Consider the following 6065-nt stretch of genomic DNA (forward strand, 5'->3'; position numbering starts at 1 on the left):
CACGTGTACGGGTCAGTTCGAAAAGGTTGGTATTCGCCGTGTGAAAAACAGAAGTATCCATATGAATTCTGAGTTTGGGGGAAAAAAAGAAAAAAAAACCCCAAAAACAAACAAACGAAACAAACAAACAAAAAAAACCCCAAAAAGACCCTCAAAAAACCCCAACCAAGCAATCAAACAACAACAAAAAAAAGAACGAAAAAAAAACCAAACAAAAAAAGCGCCAAAAACACCACCAAAAAAAACACCCCAAAAACAGAACAAAAAAACTCCAACAAAACAAAAAAACCCCAACGAAACAAACAAACAAAAACCCAAAAAACCAAACCAAACTCCAAAAAAACCCAAAAAACCCAAACCCCAACAAACAAACGAAGAAAGAAAACCCCCCAAAAAACCAAAAAACAACAAAAAACCCCCCAAAAAACCAAAAAAACATCCCAAACAACAACAACAACAACAAACCCAAAGGAAGGCAAAACCTGATATGGCTCAAATCCCACTGTGGCACGTCTGCACCCCCTGTTGTCACCCTGTTATTACAACTCTGACCATGGCAAGTGACAGAGATCGCTCTCAGCTCGGGTTGCTGGTGGTCACCCCAGCACCCACCTGCTTTCCCAGCACAGCCCAAACCACAAACAGAGAGTTTCCCCCAAAACACACACGCACATATGGTGTGGGGGGAGAGAGTGTCTCCGTTTTGGCAGCGAGCTGCTGCCAAGAATGGCTGAAATGCTGCTGGCATGTAGAGCAGCATCTCTCCGAGGGAGAATTCAAACCATTTGTTTCATATTTAAAGTCTGACTCAGGGCGTGCTGGGGCCAGGCAGTGCTCCCTGGGCAGCACACGCAGGCTGTGAGCCCACAGTGCCTGCCCAGCTGCCCTGCAAGGGCAGGCACCTCTTTTTGCACATTGTTCTCTAAGTCCTGGATGCGTGAAACAGTGGTTTGGAGCCATCCTATCTACTAAAGCAAACATTATTGCTTGAAAAAATGCTTAAAGAACCTAAAATTACTGGCAGTACCATTTGCTGAGGTGTGGTGGGAAGTTTTCCTTCATTGCTGGTACATGGTGCTCCAAACCAGTGTGTAGCACTGTCTGTTTCTTTGCTAGTTTTGCACTTTCATCATTTATTATTCCTCTTCCTAAGCTCAGCACAGGTCCTGCTTGCACAGTTGCCATTAAACAGGAAAAAGAGCTAAGCATTGCCCATTCAGTTCCCAGTGTACCAGAGGAGGCCCCCAAAATCTTTTGGAAGTTAGACATGAATGGTCTGAGCAGCACCTGTCTGTGTAGATCATGGCCATGCAAGAAAACAGCCCTGAACCTGGTGAGGCAGAGTCCAACTTTGCTGTGCTTTGAAGATGCCTCCTGTCCCCTGCAGGTCAGAAGGGCTGTCTTTGTGAAGGGAATAATGGAATTTTTAGCAGCACATGGGAAATCAATCACACATGGAGAGCTGGAAGCAGATCCAGTAATGTCAGCTGGATCTAGCCAAGGTCTCCAGCATGGCTGTGCTGAAGCTCGAGCAGGACACAGAGTGGCACTGCACTGGAGGATGGCTTTGCTCAGCAGTTTAGATTTGTTAAGCTCTGCTGGGTTATCCCACAGGCAAGGCCATCTCCTGGACCAGGAGTTTGACTGGCAGTGGGCTGTGCTGCATCCTGACTGAGGGATCTGGGAGCCTTAGAGCTGCTCCAAAAGTGTTTCTTTGGCTCCACGCAGTGGCTCGAATCTGTACAGCTGCCACAGGTCAGACTTCTCTGCTTTTACAAGAGCCAGGGCTAAAGGAAACCAGAGCCAGTACAAAGCAGTGGTTTTCACTCAGAGTTTTGTTTGGTGAACTCTTCTGCTCTAGCTGTTTCCCAGCAGATGCAGAAGTCTGAGTTGAAAATCTGTCATATAATTACTTTGCTTTTCTCAGCTATCTCTTATGTGCCCCGTAGATGATTCTCACAAATCACTTTGGAATCTGTGGGCATCTGGGAGCCTCTGCTGGACAACAATCAAGACCAAGTGTGTGCAAGACTCTTGTGTGGCTGTTCTGCTCAGTTGAGCACTACGCCAGCCAATTCCTTAATTTTCTACATACTGACACAATATTCCCTTTTTCTTTAAAGAAGGAGGCAATGTCCCTTTGACTGTGAGACCAGTGCGATGCACTTAAGTGAAAGTAGTAGTTCCACCAATAGTTCCACCCACTTTTGTCTCCCTAAAATTTCAGGCAATTTCAGAAGGAAAAAGAAATTTTATTTCTTCTTAATCTCCCTGCACAGCTGCAGCTCTTCAAAGAAGTCACCAACTCCCATTTTGCAAGTGAGTGGTTTCAGCTGCTGCTGCAGCAGCTCATTCCTGCTCCTGATAAGGAGCATCCAGCTGCCATTCACAGCATGGAGTTTCATCCAGGATGGGCTTCTCCTTCCCACACTCAGCAATTGTGAGAGCTGCTCTGCTTTGCATCATCCCCTCTCTCTGCTCCTCTGTCCTTTCACTGTACATGGATACTGGGGAACAAATAGCCAACAGCTCAGGAAGGGAGGATGGGCCCAGGCACCTTCCTTGCTCCTGCTCTCCTTTCCAGGAAGTGCCCCCTCCTCATCAGGATGAGGGTGCTTTCCCTGGAGGAGAGGCTCACAGGAGCAGCAGTGATGTTCCATCAGGAAGGGAATTGCTTTCCTGTCTGAGGGATCTGGAGAGGTGCTGAGCTTTCCCCAGCACCACAAGCTGGCTCCAGCCCTGGCCAGTTCAGTGTGAGGTGTCAGAAAGACCTGGGTCATCCTGCAAAATCCAGCTGTCCTTCCCAGCTTCCTTCCCACTGCTGAACCATCATTCTGGATCAGCCCAGCTCATGTTGTGGAGCTTCACATGTGGGGTGCAGGCATTACCTCTGCAGGATATCATCTTCCTCCTCTTCAGGCACCAACAATTCCATGTTTTTTATAAAACAACCAAGCAGGATCAGAGCTAATTTTAGATGTGTTTCTCAATATGGAAACTGCCAGGCTGCAGCTTGTAGCAACCCTTCCCTCCCCAAACACTCAGATGAAATACTGCAAACTCTAAAACAATAATCTTGGAGACAAACACTTAGGAACTTTCATAACTCCCAATGGTCTTCCTGTTGATAGTCACTCCATTTTCACAGTAACAGGGGGTGGGTAGGAACCCATACAACATCTAGAATTTCAGAAGACAAGCTCTCAGAATGAAACTGATCTGTTTCATGCTGCAGGGTCTACAGTACAGTGAAGCAGATTTAATCCTCATCAGCCAAGTGATGCAGTACAGGAGGGTCCCCTCATTTCTCTCTAACGCACTGTATCAGAAACATATTTGAAACTGTTGGTAATTAGTAGTTATTTTCTTCTAAAGATTTCCCCATATACAGAACAGTCCTGACTGCATGGAATTTCCAGTCTCTTCTTTGAAATTCAGGTGAAGCATTTTTCTGGTTTAATTGGTTCTTCTTTGCTCATCCTCTTGCTATCATGAAGAAAGGGGGAGAGGGAAAGGAAAGCAGGAAGAGCCAGACAAAAATATGCAAATCCCAGAGGCAACAAAAGTCAGAATAATTGTTATAACTATTAACCCTAGGGGTTAATGCCACTTCAGCAGCAACATTTGAGTCATGGGCAGCCTTAAAACTTTCTCCTCCTATAATACAGCTGTCAGCTGTTGCTGTAGTCAACTACAGTCATCATCATCTCCTTTATATCCTCTAGATGGTGCTTGTGTATCACATTCTACACAAAATAAATCATGCTGCTGCTAATCGAGCTTGGAAAATGGATTTGAAGTGCTGTGACAAATCACTAGAATCAAATAGTTGTGGTGGGCACACTGGGTGGCCACCTGGTCCAAGCCTCCCCCAGAGAAAAGGATTGTCCTCAGCCTCTTTCCAAACATGAAAACTGGAACTCATTATTAATCTGATTGTATTATGGAATGGTTTGTGTTGGAAGGGACCCTAAATATCATCTTGTTCCAACCTCCCTACCATGGGCAGGGACACCTTTCACTAGAACAGGGTGCCCAAAGGCTCATCCAACCTGGCCTTGAACACCTCAGGGATGACACATCCATGTGGTATGGAATGACTCCAAAAAAACCTACACAGAAAAAAAAATATAAGTGATTTTTAGATAAAATAATCACATGAATTATACTTTTCCTCATGCATGGGAAAAAAAAAGATTTTTTGTTTAAGCCTGATGTTGCAGGAGCACTGATCCATTCATTCATTTTGGCAGGGCCCTTCACAAAGGTCTGTCTGCAGGATGAACACAGACTGTTAGCATTCCTAAAAGAGCCTCCATGCTTTGTTGCCAGGAAACAATAATGAAAGTATAGGGATGCCAGTTTGATGATAGGGATACAGGGCAGTGGCATTAATCCCATGCTTTGCAGACATGAGATCTCTGTCATTTGCAAACATGAATGCCAGCATACCCTGTCATTTTTTTTCTGAGTGTTGTTTGGCTAATGGATTTATAGAAATGTAGAATACTAGAAGAGCTCAAACCAGCTACAGCAGCATCTTAGGTCTCTGAAAGCCCTCCTCTACCCTGTAGGATGTGGCTTTATGGTATATTGTGCTCATGCATGAAATATTTGTGCTCTTTGCTTTCTAGGTAAGAAAAGTACAGCTAAGGTGACTTGCATCTGCAAGGATCAGGGTCCATCCAGGGTTGTCATTAATTATTAAGCCAAGGGATGCTCATATTTTCACTGCAAGAGGCAAAGACATTAAGATGAGGCTTTTCTAGATAATCTTGCCTGTGAGCAGAATTAAGACATGCCTTTGATAAGTCCCAAGGGTGGGGATGCAGTGGTCAGGATTTTATGTGAATTTGAGGGCTTTTATTTTTTTTCTTGTGTACAGAATCTTCAGGGACAAAGACACAAGTTTGATATTTATGCATTCAGAAAAAAAAATAGAATTTTTAATGGTTTGTTCCATACAGGGTACTTCATGCTGTCCTGCTGACTTCCAAGGGATTAATCTCTAGTAAGGGTAATGGAACCTTGAAAAGTCTTATGATTCTGCTTCCTTGATTTTTAGCACTCCTTCAGAATAATTTGTTCAAATGTGTATATTAGGAATACAGTGAATTATAGCAAAGACCTCAGAGAAATCAAGGGTTTGGGTTTTTTTTAAGCAACAGCTAGTTTTCACTTTGACTCATCACTTGTAATTTGGCTGAAATTTCCAAGGCATGGAAAAGCCCCATGAAATATTTCATTACACTGGAATTCTGCTGGACTCTCATTCAGGAGACTCCTTGCAAGTCAGGGGGCTGAGTGGAATGTAAGTACAGACCTGCTTTTACCCCTTCTGTTCCTTAATCTTCAAGAAAATCATTCTTTGTGTATACTTGGTCATTCTAGAATGATCCAATATGCACTTTCTAAATATTTCTGATACTTGGGCTGCCATTTATGTGTCTTCAATAGCAATCCTCCTGAAAGCAGCAAACATGTGTCTTGTTCTTAGTTATTCAAGCAGCACTTCTCGGGAAATATTTAAATTTGTGATAATGCTCCTAACTTTGCAAGTGACAGAAAGAGCTGCAGAACTCATGAGCACTGCTCTGGGCTTGCATGCACAAGAGGCTGTTTTGGAAATTAGGCAGTGTGAGATGGCATTTCCTTTTAGCAGTCTTGAGGAGCTCTTCCAGTGCTGATAGCAATCATCTCCAAAGGGAAAAAAGTGCACTAACTTCTGGTAAATGTCTTTTGAGAGAAACAAAATCTCTCAGGAGAGAGGTGGGAAGTATTACCCGACTTCTGAAGGAAGAGGTCTGGTAAACTTGTTGCTTGCTTGACTTTCTGTAGCAGGTTGACCCTGGCTGGGTGCTGGGTGCCCACTCTGTTGCTCTATTGTGGCATTCACATTCTCTGAAAAAAAATCCCTTCACCCAGAATTTTTCTCCTGGGAAGCTGAGAAGCCTCAGAGAAAAAGGAAAACAATTCTTATCTCATTTGCTTCTCCTGTGTTTTGCTCATGTGGAATGTGTTTGGAGGTTGTTTACCCACAGGTGATTGTTTCATTGGACTCTGCT

This window comes from Passer domesticus, chromosome 3 (assembly GCF_036417665.1).
Source record: "Passer domesticus isolate bPasDom1 chromosome 3, bPasDom1.hap1, whole genome shotgun sequence".
Classification (NCBI taxonomy): Eukaryota; Metazoa; Chordata; class Aves; order Passeriformes; family Passeridae; genus Passer; species Passer domesticus.